Consider the following 23,622-nt stretch of genomic DNA (forward strand, 5'->3'; position numbering starts at 1 on the left):
GAAAAATGGTCTTGTATACCCAGGGAGGCGGTCAGAGCACGCCAAAAACAGGAAGTGAATTGTGATCCACGATCAGAAACGATAATGTGAGGCAAACCATAATGCTGGAAAACATGGTGTAGAAAGTGCGTAGCTAGTGCTGGAGCCATCGGAAGTCCTTTACATGGGATGAAAAGAGCTAATTTGGAGAAGTAATCCACTACCACCCATATAGTATCATTTCCATGGATGCAAGGTAAGTCGACTATGAAATCCATTGATATCATTAACCATGGTTCACTGGGTAAAGGTAAGGGTTGCAAAAGGCCAACAGGTTTGGCCGAGGCAACCTTGCACTGAGCGCAGATGGCACAAGAGGCTACAAATTCTAGGATGTCTTTGGACAATTGCGGCCACCATGACCAGCATCGTAAGAGTTCTAATGTTTTCCTACCGCCTGGGTGAGCTGCAAACTTGGTGTCATGACACCAGTGCATGGCTGCAGTGCGAGTTCCTGAGTCGGGTAGATATACCAAACTGTTGTGATACGGAATGCCCTGAGACAAAGTCAGACCCAGGTCTTGAACCGTTGGGGCGTTCTCCTCTGCCCACTTGATAAGGGTGGAACGCAGAGGGTTTTGTATTCCGCATGCACATACCACCTGCGAAGGAAGCAGAACAGTACGTTCGTCCAGAGCGGGTGGAGAAGCACTATGCATTCTGGAAAGAGCATCGGCTTTGGAATGCCGAGAACCAGGCCCGGTACGATACTTGAAAGTGGAACATGGAGAAAAACTTGTGCCAGCGAGCATGTCTGGCAGTGGTGCATTTCACCGATTGCAAGGCCAATAGGTTACGATGGTCGGTGTAAACTTGGACCGGAATTGCGGTTCCTAGTAGGTGATGGCGCCATACTAGGAAAGCATCCCGAATGGCCAGAAGCTCTTTTTCCATGATGGTATAGTTGGCTTCATAGGCTGTGAGTTTTCTAGAATGGAAAGCTACTGGGTGTAGCTCTCTGTTTTCCTTGCACTCCTGTGACAATATAGCACCAACAGCTCTATGAGAGGCATCTGCCTCCACCACAAACGGGAGATCAGGGTTCGGGTGCATCTACACAGGGGCGGTTGTGAAGGAGGATTTGAGATGATCAAGGGCCACTTGGGTAGTTGGATTCCAAGAGAAACGAGACTTTGAACTGGTGAGTGAGGTAAGAGGGGCCGCAATACTAGAGAAGGCTTGAATGAACCGTCTATAGTAATTGGCGAAACCCAAGAAAGACTGTAGTTGTTTCAAGTTTGAAGGTGTTGGCCATTCCAAGACTGCCTTGTCTTTAGTGTCGTTCATTTGTATTCCTTTGTCCGTAATGTTGTACCCCAAGAATTCAACGGATGTCACATGGAATACGTATTTCTCTAATTTGGCGTACAAATGATTTTCCCTGAGTTGTTGAAGGACAGAGGACACATGATCAACGTGGGTCTTATAAGATGGGGAATATATGAGGATATTGTCTAGGTAGACCACCACATATGTGTCTAAAACATCCTGAAACACGTCATTGATGAAATGCTGAAAGGTGGCAGGGGCATTACAAAGGCCGAACGGCATGACACAATACTCATAGAGACCGTATTTCGTCTTAAAATCCGTCTTCCACTCATCCCCTGTGTGCATTCTGATGAGATTATAGGCACCCCTTAGGTCCAATTTCGTGAATATCTTAGCCGTGCCTAACTGGTCCAAGAGCACAGATATCAGAGGTATAGGATATTGGTTTTGTATAGTAACTGCGTTCAGTTCCCGATAATCTATACAGGGACAGAGATCCTCTTCCTTTTTTGCAACAAAAAACATGGGTGAGGCCGCCGGGGACCGGGACGGGCGGATGAATCCCATATGAAGGGCCTTGTCAATGTATTCCTTTAAAATGGCATCTTCTTTGGTAGTTAAAGAATACACCCTGCCATTAGGTATCTTTGCACCCGCAATTAGCTCTATCGGGCAGTCATATGGGCGATGAGGTGGCAATATATCGGCACTCTTGGCATTGAACACATCCTGGTACGAGATGTACTGTGAAGGCAATGTCATGTTCACCACCGCTCCCACCGTGGGTGCTACCCCAAGAAGAGCTTGACAAGGCTTCTCCCCACACGGGCGGGTGGAGTGACATTGTTTTGTGCAGTACTCTGATGGAAACGACACAGTACTCTTGGTCCAATCGACACTCGTATTATGTTTCTTAAGCCATGGTAAGCCCAGAATGAGCTTAAACTGGGGTGCCGCAATGACATCAAAAACAATGAGTTCAGTATGGCCTGTGTCTGTCTTCATGGAAAGCGGTTCATTTTGTTCTGTAACCAACCCTGACAAAAGCGATGAGCCATCCACCGCGCTAACCATTTCCGGGGAACTCTTGGCGTTGAACATGACCCCTTTCTCACAAGCGTAAGAAAGGTCTATGAAATTCCCGGTAGCTCCGGGATTCAGAATGGGTTCCCCAACCCACCTATTGCCTGAGACAGTTTGAAAAACCGCCGTGACCGTAACTGGAGAGACGCCTAGGGGTTCTAGGTCTGTCGGACTCAGTAGAGGAACCCCAACTACTACCGAGTCATGGCGTTTCCCGATTTCTTGGGTTTCTTTGGGCACGCCTTGAGGAGATGGTCCGGAGACCCACAATAGAAACAGAGGTTATGCAGACGCTTTCTCTCTCTTTCACTAGGCGTTAGTGGATCTTTAATGGCTCCAATTTGCAAGGGTTCGGGTGCATTAGACGAGACCACAGAGGGGGTAACCAAGACAGGCATGGTTTCCCTCTTTTCACCCTTTCTTTCCGCCCGTCGGGCATCGATTTGAAGAACCAAATCCAACAGTTCATGAAACCACCGGAACCATAGCCAGAATATCCTTCAAATTCTCTGATAGTCCTCTGTAAACAGAGAGGACTTCTTATCCTCTGGCCATGCCGTTTCAGCAATCAACTGGTTAAACGTAGCTATATAGGTAAAGAGGGACGAATCACCTGGCTTAATCCCCAAGAGTTCCAACACGGTAGCTTGGTTTCGATAGCGGGTATAAAAAACACGTCCCACTGCTTCCAACAAAGCATCGCAGTCAAATAGCAGAGGACTGCCGGCTTCTAGTAACGGATTCGCCCATGTGGCGGCGTTACCAGCCAGATGGGACAAGACAAAGACCGCCTTGGTGGCTGACTCAGGAAAAGCAGAGGACCTACGCAGAAAGTGAAGCGGCACTGATTTAAAAAGGTGCGGTAAAATTTGGGATCCCCGTGGAACCTTTCTGGAGGCACCAGAGGTTGAGGCGAGGCCACTATCAATGAAGGCTGAGCCAGACCTGGGGAGGCCGCGGCAGTTGAACCAGAAGGAGCCGAAAGGTGGGGTGTGGCTGTATAGGACGAGCCTGTAACTCATCAATCCTGGCTTGGGTGGCAGTATGTGCATATCGGTCCACAATTCTGCCATGGGCTGCATAATATTGACCAATGTGTCACTGACATCCATCTTTCGGCTATGTTATATGAGGCTTCTGATTCTATCAGGTTTTGCCAATCCGGAGCCGAAGAACTCTCGACGTGTAGCCGTAGAATTCTCCCTGCCAATGTCTCCCTTTGTATTCCAAAAGGAAAACTACAAAGGTAGCAATTAGCCGAAAGACAGGATCGCTGCAGCAGCCGATGAGCAGGAGCCGAAAGGTGCATCCTCGTAAACCCGGAGGACGACAGATGAAGACCCCCCGAATGGAACTCAGGAGACAGGATTCGGATGCAACTTTACAAGAGCAAGAACTAAATATAATCAACACAGGGACAAAACCTAACTAGGAAAGAACGTGACAGTACATCGAAGAACATCAAATGAATGGGTTTAGACACTTACCAACAGCTTTCCGATGTGTAGTTAGTTAGGAGCTCTGCACTACCCAGCCTACCCTATACCCAACAGCAGGAGGACGCCTAAACGGTACAGCAGGCAGTCTCTAGTCCGAACCTGTCCCGCCGGAAACGAGGACGCCTCTCGAGCTAAAGCGCCAAGTGGAAGTCTCTAGTTCGGGCGCAATTTACTGGGCAATGCAGGCTCTCTCCAGGTACTAGGTCAGAAAGCTTTGACAACCATTTGACAAGTTGCGGGATGTTCCAGTTACAGTGTCGAAATGAAGTCTGAGTCAGTGATGTGCGAACACAGAGGTAACCAATTCGATAGGCGGGGCAAGTCCAGATGGCGTTCTGAGTTGGCAATGTGCGAGCAACGAAGTACAAAATCAGCAGGCAGTAGCAGGTAAGGTGGCGTTGTAAGTCAATGTGCAAGCAGCGAAGTAACCAATTCAGCAGGCAGTTTCAGGTAAGATAACGTTCCGAGTTGGCAATGTGCGAGCAGCGAAGAATCAAATCAGCAGGCAGTGGCAGGTAAGGTAGCGTTCCGAGTCGGCAGTTGCAGAAAGACTCAAATCGAGGATCGAGTATACTGGGTGGTTCAGGAAATGGACGAGGACAAGGTAGGGCAGAACAGGCTAACGGGGACAAAAGGGAAACAAGAACAAGAGTTGGAGCAAACCAGCTAGCGCTAAGATTGAAACAATCAGAAGCGGCGAGTGCGGTCACCCGGAAGTTTTTTAACGGGTGGCCGTACGAGCGCGTGACTCCTCCCCCATAAAGTGTGATAACGTTGTTTGTGGAGCGGCAGCCATAGTCGCCATGGTAACGTGGTCGCTGAAGTCTTGCGGTGATAATGGCGTTGTGGAAACTTTATGGCATTACGTGTCGGATACTCGGAAGAAGGCAAAGTTCGAATGGGAGCCTTCTTCGTGGTATTCCTGACAATGTGATACTACGATGACATATTCGTAAAAAAGCTGAATGTATTCTTACCATTAGTTGGTGATGAATTAGGTATGCATCGAATTACAGGCGTCTAAATCGCTTGGTATTCAATGTTGGATCAGTAGATGGTGCGATAGTTTACTTGTTGTCCGTTCACTAATGAACTGCGGACATTGTTTTAGATAGAAACCATAAGGAAGTTATGTGTATCAGATACGGTGTGGCCGAGCCTATCTAATCACATTATAAACATGAAGACCACTTTAAATGCAGTCTTACCATTGATTGACTGTTGAGGGGAAATAATGCGTTCTAAATTGCAGTCTGTATCACATACAATATTGACTTTTAGATATCCTTGCAAGGCGGTAATGAAGAGACGAGGCTTCCCGAATGGACATAACTACGGCATTCACAATGGTCTGAAATATAAGTCATGAATAATACATCTGTCAGAATATTTAGTTTTAAGAACTGCCCCAATTTTGGCTAGTCCGCAATAGCATTCCTCTCTCATATTCCTTATCCGTGGGAGCGATGTCTGATCCCTAGTTCACGCCCATTGCATCCTCAGTATAACTGGTAACCACTGCAACCAGTCATCTGATGTTCCTTTGCTATGACTTATAGACGTTCATAAATTAGTCATGTGGCAAATCACGTGATTACAAAGAGCCATTGTTAAGGTGCGTTTGAATTACAACTAACTGTAATAGTTAGTCCACACTCTTCCCTGTAATGGGAATTAGGTGGGAATTAGGTGGTATGCTGGTAGTGGCGGCATAAAACCATTGCATTGTTCTTTAATTTTTGTAACGTTTCACCCATTTAGTCACATGATGTTGTCGCACAACATATTTGCTTTCCCTTTTTTAATATTTGTGATTTTCGATCAAAACTCTCATATTATGTGGTGAAAATACAGAATTGATTTTATTACGGTGAAGTTTCACGCCATCCAATTCCACTAATTATTTCAACCATGTATATGTTATTTTTTAACTCAGGATTTAGATGCAAGGTTAACTCTCCCTTGATGGCTATAATATATGAGATTAGATAAATCATATGCGATAACATGGTGTCACACATACTCCTCATACCGGCAAATCTTATAGGCACTATATATTGACATTAGAATAAATACATGCATTGTATTCTTGGAGTGCAAATGGTGCCAAAGATATGGCAAAGTCTCTTGTGCTCTCATCATTTCAGCAGTCCTAAGCAATTCCATTGGGTCCATTATGAGTTAACACTGTCCCCCTAGAAATGTATGAAAAAATATGCTCTCCTCATTTCAACAGCCTTTGACGATTCCATTGGATCCATTATGATTTAGCACTAGCCCCCTAGAAGAACATAAGCAAAAGTGCAAGTAATGGGAGAACATTACATACTTGGAACACGTCAGGATACATTAAATATCGAACCGCCTTAGCATAAGTTGCAAATACAGTAGATCATAAAAATATGCTTAATTCATGTTCCTTATTAAGGCCAAGTTTTACACATCTCTGGTTAAAGATGGTACGAGCCTCCAATTGTCGCAGATGTAATTCACAATTGCTTCCTTTGAGATGTGCTGAGGCCTGTTGAAGGCCTACAAATCAGATGTCTTTGCTATTATCGTTTTGATGAAACGTTTGCCAGTGAGTAGCAAATGGAAGTTTTGGGTGTTGGCTATTCAGATTGGCCAAATGTCCACAAATTCTAATTCTTAGTTCCCGAATGGTACTTCCGACATAAACTTTCTTGCAGACACACACCACTGCATAATCAATGTATTTTGTTCTACAATTCATGAATTATTTGATCTCCATTGTGAGTCCTCCATGACATGCGAAAGTTCTCATAGGCGAAAGGGGAAATTTGCACAAATTGCAATTTCCACATTTGAGGAACCCAGTCATGGTATTACAGATACAATTTAGAGTACCCTGACTGTCAGAATTCGATTGAAGAAATGAGGGACTCAATTTATTTTTCAAAGTTGGTGATTTGGTGAAGATTATTTTAGGCCGCAATGTAATATATTGAGACAAGTCCGGGTCCAGCTTGAGAATGTGCCAATGTTTGTGTAGTAGTCCATAAATGTGGCTACTATTGCAGATATACCTGGTAATAAAACTGATATGATCAGGTATTTCTCTTTCTGAGATTGTTCTTTGTTCAATAAGGTATTCCTAATCAGGAGATTCGATTGGGACCTAGCTTTTTCTATGTATTTGGTTGAGTAACCTCATTTCTTAAATCTCTGTCCAAGCAGTTCACATTCTGATTGGAATGCACTTTGAGTGTTGCAATTCCGACTGGCACGATAGAATTCTCCCATGGGTATATTGCTAATCATTCCCTTTTTGTGGCAGCTGGTGGCATGTAGAATCGAGTTCCCTGCCATTGTTTTTCTGTGTGTACTCATATGCAGAACATTGTTTGTAATATGAATATGGAGGTCTAGGAAATCAATTGTGGATGTCTCTATTTGTCCTGTAAATTCAATACCAAAAGTATTTTTGTTTAGGTATGCAAAAAAGCAGCACATTTTTCACTGGAGGCATCCCATATTACAAAAACGTTGTCTATATAGTGTTTCCATAGGAAAATCTCCTTGGAATATTCATGTTTGTTGTAGAGGATATGTGTGTTCATAAAAGTCCATAAAAAGATTTGAGAGAGACAGAGCATATTTTACACCCATGGCAACACCACTGGTTTGGAGAAAGTATTGATCATTAAAGAGAAATTAATTATGGCTACGGGTGAAGTTAAGAAAAGATTTATTCATTTTAATATGAGTAGTATGTGAGGCTGACAAATTCCAAAAAGAGAAATCAATATTGTCTAATGCCAGATGGTGCTGGATCAAAGTATATAAAGATTTTACATCTAATGTGGCCAAATGAAATTGTGGTTGCCATGCAATTTTGTCTAACAAATTCATGGTGTGAGTAGACTCTCCAAGGTATGCTGGAATTTGAGGCACAAGATTTTTGATTGCAGAATCAATGTATTCCGACAGGCCCTTGGGTGCCCACCCTTGCCTACTCATAATCGGTCATACTGGAGGGAGGTGAACAAATTCTTTAGGAACTTTCGGTAGAAAATATATAGTAGGCATTAGTGGTTTAAATTTGATTAGGAATGTTTTTTCATTGTTGGTTAATAGTCCTTTGGAAAACCAGTTTTGCGATAGAGCAATGAGCTCTTGAACTGTTTGTTTGGAAGGATTAGTGCTTAGTTGTTTGTAACATCCTGGTGTTGCTAAGTGATCATTGGCCATTTGAAGATAGTCTGCCTTATTAAGGAGAACGATATTCCCTCCTTTGTCTGCCTCTTTAATTATGATCTCCGTGCCCCAAGCTAATTCTCGTAGGGCTAATCTTTCAGCCTTTGTTATGTTTGATTTAACGCTTTTGTAGCCCCTGGCTTGACTGTGAATATAGTCATGGATATCGCTAGGAACCGCTTGATAGAAAATATCAATTACATTTTCATTTGTCGGCGGTGGGTTAAACTTGGATCTTGGTCAATGTTTATGAATATTGAGATTCCTCTGGTGCACTCCTAACTCTTGTATTTCTGCAACAGTTTGAGATCTATTGCTTTCAAGAGAAAGTACAAGGCAAGTATTCTCAATGTCTGCAATGGTTAGTGCACTAGGTGGTTCCACTCTGGTCATCGGTTGATACATTTATACTTTACTGTGGACTTTTTTTTATTTTGAATTTTCTTACAAATTTGTAAAGGTCAATTTGGAGAGTTGTCTATCTGAAAGGTTAATTATGAGGTCTTCAGAAACTATTTCCACAGTTGATTTATTGTGCTTGACCTGGTAAGCCTGTTGTTGGTGTTTTCCCATATACCTCCCCCTTGCTCCCCTTCTTCCTCTTCTTCCTCTGAGGATGTTGGTGTTCTTGAGGTATTTAACACTAAAGGGGCTTGCAATCTGACTTGTTTGGTCATGGTATTATAGTTTGCCTGATTGCCTTTCTTGTATTGCTTGATCTCAGCAAGAAAGCCTCTTTGAATAGATTGTGTCCTCCCACGTATTCCTCATCTTAGATATGTCCTTACCTTCAGCTTTGCTGCTTTTGAAATGTTTTTTCTCTCCACCAGAGGGCGCTCCACTGGAGGCTGGGGCGTCGATGTCCCTCGGTGGCACCCGTCGAGCACCGACGTCATCCGCTGTATAAATGCCTCGAGCGCGCCCGTTGGCCTCAGTTCCGTTTTTCTGTTAGCTTCGCTTCGGATCGAGATAAACGGCGCTTCAGTTCAAACGATTATGTCGTCTTCATCTAACCCTCCCACACTGAAAACTGGTTTTAAGAAATGCCAGAAACGTGGGAGAAAGATGTCGCTGACCGACCCTCATCGAAATTGCCTCTGGTGCCTCGGATCCAGCCATCGGATTGATGACTGCGGTTGTTGTCAGTCAATGATCCATAAGGCCTTAAAAGAATGAAGAGGTAACCTGGCAGTGGGGAGGAATCCTCAAAGTTTTCTTTGAGAGGGAGGAAAGACTTGGCTGAGTCTTCAACAAAACATCATAAAAAATCTAGGTCGAGGAGTAGATCCAGGAAGTTCTCTTCTTCCTCATCTAAAAAAGCAAAGAAAAGACGACACCGGTCTCCCTCTTCCTCTTCCTCAACGTCATCTGAGGAAGTTATAACACGTCCGACAAGACATGACTCCCCTAAAAAGTGGGAAGCTTTCAGAGCATCTATGTTGAACATTTTTGAGAACGCGCCCCAGACCCCCTCAAAAATGTCTGATGAAGACCATGCCGCCCCTATGCACAAGAAAAGTGACAGGGGAAGGTCCAAGATGAGGAAATCCGACAAAAATTGTCAAGCGTATCTTCCAGGTAATCTTCCCAAACACCTCAAAAGAAAACCCTTCCGGTGCATAAATCGGAGGTAGAACATAAGAAAAGGGCGTTAGATTTTCAGACGTCATCAAAGTCCTTGTCCAAAACATGTCCGAAGCCTCCATCGAAGCCTGTCGAGCACAAGGGGTCGATAACCCAACCAAAAAAGGTTAAGGCATGTACACAATCGAAGACTCCTTCGATGGCGTCGATGGTCTCAACAACTCCTTCGACGACATTGATTCCTTCGAAGTCATTGAAGACTACCTCGACAACATCGAAGGTAGTAGCTACAACATCGACACCATCAACGCTTCTGTCGACGTCGACACCCATTACAATGGTGAAATAAACACCAATGTTAAAACCCATACCCGAATAGGTGTTTCACCCAGAAAGTAGACATGATTTTTTTCAGACCATGTCATCTATATATGAAGCAATGTCATCAGGAGAAGGGGAAGAAGATGAAGAAGAGGTTTCATCTGCAGGTATTAAATTTGGTACAAGACAGGTCCCTGAGGAATTAGTTGATCCTCAATCCAAGATGCAAGATCTCTATGAGTGCTTGCAATCGGCAAGTGGACTGGATACTTCTCCAGAATACGAATTTGAAAAGCCTGACCCAGCAGAACATGCTGATTTAGGTTATAGAATATTAATGAACAGAGTTACGGAATTCATGGGATGGGGTAGAACCCACCTTTCTATCAGGACGATGACATGACTGATATTCTGTCAGGAGGACCTCAGCCAGACCCCATACTTCCTTTTCATATAGCTTTACAAAGGAAGTTTAATTCTGCTTGGGAAAAACCTGAAACTATTCCTACAGTAAATAAAAAATATGTGGCAAAGTATAGGCCCTGTAATTCTCCATCTCCAGAAAGTCTGGTAGTTCAAGCAGCTACATCAACTAGGAATGCTGCATACCCTACAATTCCCCCTGATAGGGATGATAAAAAGATTGATGCATGGTCTAAAAAGATTTTTACATCAGGGAGCATGGCTCTAAAATCCACAAATGTATCTTTCACTCTGGCGAGATTTACATATACCCTGTGGGACTGCATGTCAGCGGCAGATCAACACATCCCAGAAGGTGAGGAACGTGATGGGTTCCTATCCATAGTAAAGGATGGAAAGGAGGCTTCGGGAGAATGCCTTCAAGCAGGTTTGGACACAGCTGACAGTATCAGTAGGCATCTAGCGCAGTGCTACTCATATTTGCATGGCTAAGAAAGTCAGGTTTTGCACCGGATGTACAATCCAGACTTCTTAATATGCCATTTGATGGCTCAAGGTTGTTTGGCAGCAAGGCAGACGAAAGTTTGGAAAAGCTGCAGACCTCCAAGGCAGCAGCAAAATCAATCAGTGCCGCTATAAGACAAGCTCAACAACGCCCCTACACAGGCTCATTCCTGGAGGGGTCGTCCATTTCTTTTTTACTCCTTGTTTGGGAAAGGAGGGGACAGGCCAGTGAAAGAGGACAAAAGAGATTTCCTCAGGGGCGAGGAAGAGGTGCTAGATCTGCCCTGGCAACGGCATCTGACCCATCAAGCCGCTGCTGCCGCAAAGCCACTCTGAGGTTTTGATCCACAAGACCCTAGTGGGAAGCAGAATCTCACAGAATCTGCAGGAATGGCGAGGCATTACCTCAGATGTTTGGGCTCTGGAAACAGTATCCCAAGGTTACTGCCTTCCTTTTCAAAAGAAACCTCAGAATCACCCACGGGGATACAACCCTGCCAAAAATCCAGACCCGCTCCTGTTGCAGGAAGTTTTAACCCTGGTACATAAGGGTGCAATAGAACATGTACCTGTAGCGGAGAGGAACAAGGGTTGATATTCCCCATATTTCCTCATACCAAAGAAAGACGGAGGATTGAGACCCATCTTGGACTTGAGAGACTTGAACAAGTTCCTCAGGATGGACAAGTTCAAGATGGTTATTCTTTCTCAGATTCTTCAGGCTCTCCAACTCCAAGACTGGTTTGTATCATTGGACCTTCAGGATGCTTACTTTCATGTGCCAATACATCTCAAGCACAGAAAGTACCTGAGGTTCGCGAATGGCAATTCTCACTATCAGTTTCGAGTTCTGCCATTCGGGTTGACCTCCGCCCGAGAGTTTTCACCAAGTTGATGGCGGTAATGGTAGCGAGTCTCAGAAGAGGGGGGATTCACGTCTACCCCTATTTGGACGATTGGATGATCAGGGTACGTTCTCCAGAACAAGCCGAGGATCATCTACCCAAGACTTGCTACTTCCTTCACAAACTAGGGTTTTCTCTGAATTTAAAAAAGTCAAACATGATAACATCACAGAAGCTCCAGTTTATCGGAGCAGTCTTGGATACTTGTTCGGGCAAAGCCTCGCCTCCCGAAGAGATAGCTCCCCACATTCTGCAGATGGTAATAAAATTCCAGAATGCCCATTATCTACCGGCCTTCGATTTTCTCAGGTTGCTCGGTCTCATGGCATCCTGCATTTTTCTGGTGCCAGAAGCCAGAGTGAGGATGAGATCCCTTCAATGGGCCCTCAGGACTCAATGGTCCCAATTTTCAGGGGAAATATCAGATCTTTTACAAGTTCCAACCAGGGTAGTACAGGATCTACAATGGTGGGCTTGCAAGGAACATATCCTCAGGGGAGAATCTTTTTGGCAACCATGGCTGGAGATAACAGTAGTAATGGACGCCTCACTCACGGGGTGGGGAGCTCACACCAACAATCAGCGGTCGTTGGTCTCCATCAGAGTCCAAAATACACATCAACCTATTAGAGCTGAGGGCAATCAGACTAGCGCTGAAGGCCTTCCTGCCCTCTGTACGGGGAAAGAATGTCCTGATAATGATGGACAACACAGTGGCTATGTACTACCTCAGCAAGAGAGGAGGAGTAGGGTCACTACCACTGTGCAGAGAAGTAATGCAGCTCTGGTTCTGGGCAATACAAGAAGGGATCTCTCTGTCTGCCATTCACCTAGCAGGAGAGCAAAACATAGCGGCAGTCGCTCTGAGCAGGCAGAGCACAGTCTCCCACAAGTGGGAACTAGCTCAGGAAGTCCTTCAAGAGATCTTCGCCCTTTGGGGAACCCCACAAGGGGATCTGTTCGTGACCATTGTCAACAGGAAGTGCGGACAGTACTGCTCAAGGGAATTTCCACCGAGAGGAGCTCTTGGAGACGCATTCGTAGTGGAGTGGGAGTTTCCTCTTCTGTGTGCATTCCCTCCAGTCCCTGTGATCCCTCAGTTAATCAGGAGGTTGAGAAAGTTCAGGAAAACCATGATCCTAATTGCCCCGGATTGGGCCAGGAGAACGTGGTACGTGGACCTTCTGGACATGTCCATCTGCCCTCCAATACATCTTCCAAGAAGAGAAGATCTTCTCTCGCTAGAGGGAGGTCACGTTCTCCATCCAGAGGTCAACATGCTCAACCTTCACGCATGGCTTCTGAGAGGTTGAGATACAAGTATTGGGACCTTCCGGATGACACTATAGAGATTTTGTTTTCGGCCAGAAGGCCAGCAACTAAATCTCTGTACCGGTGTCGTTGGAACAATTTCAGTAACTGGTGCAGGGATAAGAATGTGGACCCTTTTCAATGTAATATTCCTAGAGTATTATCTTTTCTGTTACATTTGGTTAATCTGGGGCTCCAGGTTAGTACGATAAAAGGATACTTTGCAGCGCTTTCTATTTTCAAGCTCTCGTCAGAGGAGGACTCTTACTTGAAGATACCTTTAATAGCCCAATTTTTAAAAGGTCTAAATAATGTGTTTCCTCCAATTCCCTTTCACGTTCCTGTGTGGGATTTAAACTTGGTACTAAAGTTCCTCACATGTGCTCCATTTGACTCTTTACATTCTTGTCCATTAAGGCTTTTTACTCTGAAAGTAATACTTCTAATTGCATTGACATCAGCCCGCAGGGTAAGTGAGTTGCAGGCACTTTCTAGTGGGCCTCCTCACACCATCTTTTATAAAGATAAAGTTGTCCTTAGGGTCAAACCCTCTTTTTTGCCAAAAATCATCTCAGATTTTCACCTGTCACAAAAAATAATATTACCTACTTTCTACCCTCCTCCTCACACAAGTAAGGAAGAGGAACGACTACATAGATTAGATCCTAGAAGGGCTCTTAGCTTTTATATTTCAAGATTGGCAAAAATACGTCAGTGTGACCAACTGTTTGTGGGATACACTGGCCGTAAATTAGGACTAGCTGTTACCAAGCAAACATTATCCAGATGGATAATCTTAGCTACAACTGAGTGTTATAGATTGGCTGGGAAAGATCCCCCGATGGGTTGAGAGCTCATTCAACTAGGGGCATGGCAACTTCAACAGTACTTCAAAGGGGTGTCCCTGTACAAGATATTTGTGCAGCAGCCACATGGTCATCCATGCACACTTTCTTAAAACATTATGCTCTGGACTCAGCTACCTCTCAAGGAGGTCTGTTTGCTAAATCAGTACTTCATTCTGTACATGATTAAAGAATGTATGTACTCCCACCTCCAATACAAAACTGCTTTGGGAGTCTATCGAAGGTGAGGAATACATGGGAGGACACAATCCATTCGAAGAACAAGTTACTTACCAACTGTAGCGTTCTTTCGATTGGATGTTCCTCCCACGTATTCCTCATCGACCCTCCCAGCCTACCCCGCAGTACAGTTTATGTGCTTTACACTCTAAAATATGTTAAGGCTTGGGTCAAAAGAGGCACGCCTTTAACTACAATCCATGGGCTTTAATACACGAAAAAACAGAACTGAGGTCAACGGGCACGCTCGAGGCATTTATACAGCGGATGATGTCAGGGCTCGACGGGTGACGCCGAGGGACATCGATGCCACCGCCTCGAGTGGAGCGCCCTCTGGAGGAGAGAACATTTTTTTCCGAAGCAGCAAAGCTGAAGGTAAGGACATATCTAAGATGAGGAATACGTGGGAGGAACATCCAATCGAAAGAACGTTACAGTTGGTAAGTAACTTGTTCTTCTATTGTATTGTAATCCTGAGGCAGTAATAGATTCTCCTAATTCTGCTGCTTCTGAGTTTTCCAGTCCAGAGTAAGCATACGAAGTGACAGGTCTACCAGTCAGTGTCTTAACTTCACTTGATCTGTTGTCAAAGTCATACTTCGATTGGAAGGTATATAGCCTGTCATTATTATAATCTTGTTTGTCCCAATACTGTTTGCAAAATGTGCTAAGTTTTATCACGTCCTGGTAATCTTTCAATAATTGACGTATTTTTTTCATATTTCTTGACTTTGGTAGGTTCTAGGTTACTCATTTTCTCTATTTCTTTTTTTTACTACATCTATCTCTTTATAGAGTGTTCTCTTTCAGCATGTTGTAGTAAGAGTTTGGTAATCTTTTTGGAACCCAAAGTGATATTTTCTTCCCATTGCTGGGCTAGATCCTGATCTTCAGGATTCGTAAAATCAGGAAATATTAGAATTCTTAAGCCTCTTGTTATTATATTGTGTTCTAAATAATTACTGAGAGACGCTATCTCCCAATATTTGTTGATTTCACGTTTGGAAAGTATTTCTAACTTGAAGAATTTGTTAGCAAGGGTATCTGGAGTAACATTGCGGTTGGTAAATGCACTGGCCATACTGCCTCGAGGTGAGAAGAGATCTTTTCTGTCCTCTTCTCTGGTCCGAAGATAATCCACCATTTGGTTAGCTTGATGAGTCCCGCTGCACTCCCCTAGAAAATTAATGAATGTGTGTTCAGTTGGGTAACTAGATTGGGAGTGTGCTGAGTCTTATATAGTTATGCTTAAATGTCACTTGATCTCAGTTATATTATGGAGGAGAGGGACAGCTGTGGATAATGTGGAACTGAGAGGCTACCCCAGCCTCAAACTGTTAAAGTATCAGGTTGGTAGTCCCACAAATACGCGTTGTACATCACAAAGTGATTGTTCAATTTATATCCCAAGAAAGGACACTTTTATTCAGTCCAATTACAAAGAACCTGAGCAGCTGGTAAAGCAGACAATGCTGTAAATTAATCCAGACAAGGCAAAGCATTAACAAATTATACAAACAGAGGTGCCCCAGGAAATATAAGCTGAATATTTGATAATGCATAAAATGCAGGGCAATAGTCCACACCAGACAGGAGTCAATTATACAAATGTCTGAAAGAAGTCCTAGTTGCACTGTTAGACTGTTAAACAAGGGTGCCTAACACAACAAAGGTGCCAACACGTGTTTCGACCTGTACGGCCTTCCTCAGGTCACACAACAATATTCCTGATTGGTTCATAACATTATCATAACAAAAATACATCACTGCTTAGTATAGCACGTCAAATATCAATATTGTTAACATGAGTCAAAGTATATGGTACAAAAGGGAAAAGAGAGAGTTAAAGGGAGGGGGGAAAAAGGAGAGAAGACATAACATTTGCCTTAGTAAATGACCATAGTCAAATTATACATTCACATTGTGTTCATTTGTATTGCTATATTAAATACCCACTTCTTGTGTATGGGCTACAAAACCAGCGATGATGGTAATGAATTGCATCATACAGCACCAACAGTCATTTTATATAGTTATGAGGGATCTACTTGTTAGTGGGATGTGGGACATCAGGTGCAGAGTTAAAGCGTGGTGGGATACGGGTTAGCAAATCGCTTGGTACCCCATTTGGACAAATCCCCTTGCAAGGATCCAAAATGCTTATAATTATGCTGTGAAGCTATATCTAACCAAATAACCATTTAAAATGTTCCCCATATATCAAGATTGTTATGAGTCAAAATACCTTGTTAATGCTGTTTGTTAGAACTTGTCCTGTTTATTAAGAATGACATAAGTCCCAGAAAATGTTTTCGTGCGGATATCAGTTTTGTTGGAGTAGTCCCTGATACCAGAAACTGTCATCATCACCAGTCCTGTTAGGACAGAGTTACGAAATTCTGTAAACTTGCAATACTTTAGGCTCATATGTGCAGTTTTATTAAAGATATATATGTGATAGTACGTAACCCCCGTATTCCAGACCGAAAAAAGGTCAAATAAATTCGATCAAATTTCATTAAGTTAAATGTTTTAGGTCAAATAGACCCAAACCTTCCAACTCCTTACTCTCTCATTTCCATTTTAAACATCCCAATCCTGTTTTGTGAGTTTCCTGTGTCTTTTCACACTGTAGATTATCCTTCTTTCCTAACTATATTTTCTACTCTTATCTCTCAGATCGCTCCTTCTCTGTTTCCTGGGCTGGCACTCACTTGGCTTCACTTCCTCTATAATTTGGTGTTCCGTAGGGCTCGGTTCTCTCTCCCCTTCTAGACTTAACCTTTCTCTTCTATTTTATCCAAATTTGAGTTCTCATTCCACTTTTATGCAGATGATTTACAAATGTTTCTTTCCTTCTCCAACTTCTCAGCCCACCTTCATTCATCTCTCTATGCACATCTTGTGGACATTCAACAATGTGCTATCTTCATCTGAACCCCTCTATAACCAGTGGACCCAAAGGTAGACAGCGGAGACCCAATGTTCACCCCATGTAACACACAAAACATGATTGAGTGTTGGCAATAAGAAGGCTGTGGGTTTTCTTTTTTTTTAAAAATAATTTATTCTGAACTGTACAGGTACCAAGGCAGCAGTTTAGATCTTGTTGGCCACATCCAATGCATCGTATTCCGGAGGTAGGCGCACGTATGCTTTCTTCTCACCTTCAGGCCTGATTAGCGTGTTGACCTTGGCCACATCAATATCACACAGCTTCTTTACTGCCTGCTTGATTTGATGTTTGTTGGCCTTCACATCAACAATGAAAACCAGAGTGTTATTGTCCTCAATCTTTTTCATGGCAGATTCTGTAGTAAGCAGGAACTTTATGATGGCATAGTGGTCAAGTTTGTTCCTGCGGGGAGCATTCTTCTGAGGATACTTTGGTTGTCTTCTCAACCTCAAGGTCCATTGGCCTCCTAAACGTGGGAGCAGTCCTGATTTATTTTCTTCTTGTGACAGTGGACCCCCTTTAGGACAACCTTTTTGGCTTTCAGAGCCTCAGATTTGGCCTCTGTTTTGACAGGGACAGCCTCGTTCTTGGCCTTTGATGCCATCGTGGGGGAAAAAGAGCAGGCTGTGGGTTTTTATTGCACATCACTATGTGATAATAAACAAAACAATCATAATCATAATAACCATAAACATAATGTGTACTTTTGGGCACAAGGTCCTGAGGTTACGCCCCCTGGCATGGGCTGCCACAGCTGGAAGGGTTGACGGACTTCCAGGTTCCCCGAAAAGTTGCTACCAACATCCCTTTGCTGCTAGATTGTCCACTATTTCCCTGTGGAAATGCTCCATTACTGTCACTGATAGATGTGTCCGTCTTTGTGAAAAAGCTCTGGGTTGGCTAGGGAGATCAAGCAGTGTTTGATGAAGCCAAATCCTCTGATTGCGGAGAATTTTTCTATCTCTCTGTGCAGTTTTATTCTGGCAATGTCTATGGCTTTAAAAGAGTTTGCCCCCACCCATGTTTTCCTGGGCAGGATGGGAGAGTAAAACATTCAGTGTCTTTCCAGTTGTGACCTATGCCTGCTAAGGAGGCGCATGTGTCTTCCAATACGTTTCTCTGCCCCATTGTGACTAGGTCATTGCCTTCTAGGAGTACAATCAGGTATTCTGGGGGATCCATGTATGCTACCAGGTCTGCCAGTTTTTCATGAATGTCTGGCCAAAGTAGCCCCCTGTAACCTCACCATGAAGTGATTGGTATTTTTAAATGTTGGTTCCTCCTTCGTCTCTTCTGCCCATCTCCCTGTTCTTTTTTTTTTTTTTTAATCACTTTATTTAAAGATTTGAACAACAAACAAAGAAAAAACGATCTCCATTACATTGCATCATGTTCAAATCGTAAAATCTTGAAAGAAACTTAGAATAAATGAACAGAAAAATGCTGAACACATGAACCTCGATAATAATTGCAAAAAACAAATACAATTTGAACAAAAAATTCTTGATATTCAACAATTAAGACAGACAACAAGAAACCAAAACATATAACAAACACATAACGGAACAACTCCCCAACTCCAGACATATCAAAGCATCCCCAACTCAAGGAAGGAATTACCCCCCCAGGTTTAGATCCCTGTTCTGAACACACACGAGTGCCCTATTATACAGGTTGATTTGAGTGGGGCTTAATGATCTGTTTGTGGGAAAAAACGATTTCGATTAGTTTCGGTCTTATGTACCTTTTGAAACATTCTGACTTCGATCCTCCTATGTTTTTTACTTGTTGGACCCCCAACCCTCCTTGCCATGCTGTTGTCGCCACGCCTATTCTAAAGGAATGGATCCCAAATTCTCTAGGGTCCCATCCTGCCTTACCAATGCCCTTCATTAGTATTCCTTAGAAATGAAAATGACTCAGGGCAGAATGTGTCCTGTGGATCAAAAACCGGCCTCCTACCAGTGGGCGCTGCATACAATATTTGTTGGTGGTGCACACCGGGTAGTTGTCAGAATCATTGATACAATATATATTTATTTCCCTTTTGTAGCCTGTTTTGGACTTCTAGACGTCAATGGTGATGTTGTCTGCCCTTACCCTTATGTCCATCATCTCTAGTCCATTGTTGGCTTTGATGCTCGATGCTATGAGCTTGCTTAATCTGAACGCCCCCAAAATATGCTAAAGAGAAAGCTGTTCTGAACAGCAGGTTTTCATAGGGGTGTGAGCATATCTCCTCCAGTAAGCCAGTCAATATGACTAGTTTCTGGAAGTCCAGTGGACGCCTTTTGTCTTTTTGTGGCCCTTCCCCTCTCCCCCAACCTTTTATGGCGTATGAAATTAGGGAACTCCGGGATGGGTCTGAGTCTGCCTGCAATTTTGAAATAAAGCCACAGCTGCCAGGTGCCTTTTCACCCATTCCCTCTTAAATCCCTGTCTGTAGGCCCAGTCTAAAAATGCATTGGTATCTTTTGTTGTTAGCAACTCTATATGGGTTAAGCCCCACATTTTTAGCACCGTTTTCAGACACTTACTATATTGTGCTGCGGTGTTGTCTGCCAGGGCCATTTTGGCCAGTTCTAAAAGTAACCCTGTGTCAGGGTCTTTCTTTTTTGTTGGCATTATTTGTCTGCATTCACCTGTGTTTAAGGTGTTAGCAACTGCTGGCTGTGCATCCTGGCCCCGGCTGTTTGGCGTTGGTGTTGATGCTGCTCTTGTTATTTTTCCAGAACATCCCAGCAGTCCTTTGGGATAATTGTCATCTCTTTTTGGGCATTTGGCGCCATTTGGCGAAATCGTGTCCACTGAAAACAAGATAATGCATTAGCAATGTTACTGTCTGTTCCTGCAATGTGTTTTGCTCTGACCACAATATTTTACAACAGTGTAATTTTAGTGATGGCTCTTAAAACTTTCAGCACTATGTTGTCCTTCTGTTAATAATTCCCACCACTGCCATGTTGTCTGACCATGCGTTTAGCTCTGTGTTTGCCAAGTGCCTGCCCCAGATATGTAATGCTAGCCAGATAGGGGTGATCTCCAGGGGCGTGATGTTTTTTGTCCAGCCCGCCGGATGCCATGTGGCTGGCCATTCTCCGGCGACCCGTTTTGTTCCCAGGATGGCTCCAAAGCCTCTGTTCCCAGCTGCATTGGTAAAGAGTACTCCTTTGTCACTTGTGTTCAATGGCATGCGCCAAAGTGTTGTTCTGTTGAAATATTTGAGGAACTCTAGCCATATTTTTAGATCTTTTTTTATCTCTTCCTCCACTCCGATGTGCAGGTGTGGCCTGTTACAGCCTTTAGTCCTTAGCTCTAGGCTCCTTGCAAAAGCCTTGCCTTGACTTATCACCCTGGCTGCAAAGTTCAAACTTCCTGCCAGTGATTGTATCTCCCTTACCGAACATTTTTCCATTTTTATAGTTTTCTTGATTTTTTCTAATAGTTCCTCTACCTTTAAGTTTGGTATTCTACAAACCCCTGCTTTGGTGTCTATTTCTATTCCTAAGAAAATGATGTTTGTTGCTGGTTTAGTTGTTTTTTCCGCTGCCAATTGTATACCCCATTGTGCTGCCATTTCTATTATGTTTGTAAGTGCCCATTGGCACTCTCCTGTTTCTGTCTGCCCTACCAACATAAAATCATCCAAGTAGTGGACTACGTGTGCTTCCGGTATCTGTTTTAGGAAATCCCACTGAAAAAATGAACTGAATTGCTCGAATAGTGCGCAAGATACTGCATACCCCATTGGTAGGCACCTGTCCACATAAAACATTTCATCAAAAGTAAAACCTAACCAATGCTATGAATTTGGGTGGACCGGTAACAACCTAAATGTTAGCTCTATGTCTTATTTGGCAATCAGAGCCCCCTTTCCGCATTTCCTCACTATTCTGAGTGCCTCCTGGAAATGGGTGTAGGTCACTGCAGTTTCTGTTTCTGAGATTCCGTTGTTCATGGACTGCCCTTTTGGGTATGATAGATGATGTATCATTCTCATTTTCCCCGGTTCGTTCTTGGGTACTAGACCTAAAGGAGAAACCATGTATTTTTTTTATGTCATTTATTCCCATGGCCCCCCAATTCTCCCCGGCTCCAGTTCTTTTTAATTTTACCCTTATTATTTTGGAGTTTTCTCTTGCTGAGTTCAGATTTATTGGGATTTTGGATGACCCTTTGCCCTGAAATGGGATGCGGAAGACTTCCTTGAAACATATTTCAATTGCTTGGCTGATATTTTTGTCTGGATACGCAGCTAGTGCTGTTTTGAGTCCTTCTATAATGATTGGGGATTTCCCTGGCTCCATTCTAATGTTGTGTCTTGTTTCATTGTTCTTTTTTGGGTCCTTTGCCTGGCAGGCAGGTTCAACCGTTACTGGGATGTTCTCCCCCACATTTTGTGCAATTGTGCCTGTATCTGCATTCCTTGCCCCAGTTGCAATGCCCTTTCTTAAAATTCCAGCAGGTGGTTTTCTGGCGTTTTGTTTTATATATATTGGCTGCGGCTATTGGACTTAGCCCCCCAAGGCTGCTTCTCCCGAAAGGGCTGCTCCCCCTTTCTGTGTTTCTCTGGTTCAGTAACTTTATTGTTGTTTGCATATGCTGTCTAGTTATGGGCCTGTGCTTTTTCCTCCTCGATGGTGGTTTCCCATTCATTAGGTATAAATCATTTTTAACCTCATCCCATTCAATCTCTGGTCGCTCAGACATGGCCCTCATGAACTTTTCATCATGTGCGAGCCATGTGTCTCCCCCATAGACTTCCCTTTATTTCTCTGATTTGGTTTATGTAGGCCAATAATTTTAACCCATCCCTTGGAGTTTTCTCTAATATTATGGTTGCTAAAATAATGAAAGCCTTCAACCACTTCTGCGCGTTCTTGTTATTGCTTTCTCTTCTATCCTTTTGGGATCCTTAAGTGCATCCAAGCCTCTTCTCTGCGCTTCCATCAGTGAAAATAATTCTAGGTATCTTTTTTCCAGATTGCTTCTTTTACCATTGGATCAATGTTCCAAGCTAGCGATTTTTTGTATCTGTTCGACATCCCAGTTTCTAAAGCTTTCAGCATTTCCCCTAGTTGTGCACTTGTGACTATTGTGCCATCTACTTGGGCTGCAGTTGCTAACACACTAGGCTCGCCTTCCTTAGCTAATGCCAAAATCCCTAATGTTGTTGGAGCTGTTGGCAAGGTGTGTGGCACCCAGGTCCTGTTGTCCCTACTTGCCCCTGTGTGTGGTTGGGGCCGGTCCATGCCTTTAAAGGCCCCCCCCCACTTGCTCTACAATTATTTCTGCCTCTATTGGTTGTTGCTGTTTCTCTCTTATTTCAGACATCATTTGTTTAATTGCATCACATTTTTCATTTACTATGGTTTCTTGGTGAGTCAAATACTTGTTTGCAAAGTTATCAAACATATCAGACATGCTGGCCACTTTTTTTTACCTTTCTTGCCGCCCTTCCCCTCTTGTGTCAGCGTGGTCTGCTTGCTTGCCTCTGCATTTCATTTAGCTTTCTTTGTTGGTTGGAGCAGTGGTGTCTTCTACCACTGTGATGTTGCTTTCTTCTCCGTCTGAGTCCTCGCTTAGCTGTTTTCTCACCCATGGCCACACATGTATTTCTTCTGCCTCCTCAGCACACAGAATGAGCTTGTTTTTTGTTCTTTGTTGCTGGTGGCATGCCTGCATAGCCAACACGCTCCTGGTGTGCCCCGTATTCACGGCAGTCACTAACTCAGCTGCTTTAACCGATTTTGACATGCTCCTCGTGTTCTTTTGCTTAATTAATTTTCTCTCCATTGGTCATGCGATTTGACCTAATTTGTTTTGCTTCTGTTGGAGGCTGTCTTTAGCCGCTCGTGTTCCCTGCTATTGAACCCACTGTGTGCTGTCCTGCTTGCAAATCGAGAGTATTTCCCAGTCAGCACTCGGGTCGTGGAGCTTTGCCTGGCATTTGCTTTTCCTCTGCTTTAAAAATGCGTCCACGTACCTTTTCTTATTTGTTTCTTGTGTACTCTCGTACGCTCTTTCCAATAATAACATCCTTCCTGGATTTCCCTGTACGGCTGCCCTTGGCTGACTGACAAAATCTTTGCTTCGCGTCGTCCTGCTTCCAATTGTTTTCTATCGCAAAACGTTCCACTTGCAAGAATCGGACTCTTTAGTTACCCTTTGCTTGGTAACCTTCGCCAGGTCCTGTTTCCCTTCTTCAATTGTCAGCCTCACTCAGCTTCCTCCGACGGGAGTTTGCAGGCTACGGCTGCCGTCCGTTCCCGGGCACACCATTCTCCTGCATTGTTGTGCAAAACGACGGGCTCCCGCGGCCTACAAAGGAGGGCCCCTCGGTGGGGGCCTCCCTTAGTGGCGACCCCCTCACGAGGCACGGTGGAAGGGGAGTCGGGGTGGGTGGGGGCTTGGGGTTGTGG

General features: G+C 43.8%; 2 pseudogenes; both read right to left on the reverse strand.

The window, feature by feature from the left end:
- Positions 1 to 23,622, reverse strand: part of LOC138521229 (arylamine N-acetyltransferase, pineal gland isozyme NAT-10-like) — a 300,747-nt pseudogene that overhangs the window by 109,081 nt on the left and 168,044 nt on the right.
- On the reverse strand, positions 17,344 to 17,804 carry LOC138521224 (large ribosomal subunit protein uL23-like; annotated as a pseudogene).

This window comes from Ambystoma mexicanum, chromosome 1q (assembly GCF_040938575.1).
Source record: "Ambystoma mexicanum isolate Mex_15411 chromosome 1q, UKY_AmexF1_1, whole genome shotgun sequence".
NCBI lineage: Eukaryota > Metazoa > Chordata > Amphibia > Caudata > Ambystomatidae > Ambystoma > Ambystoma mexicanum.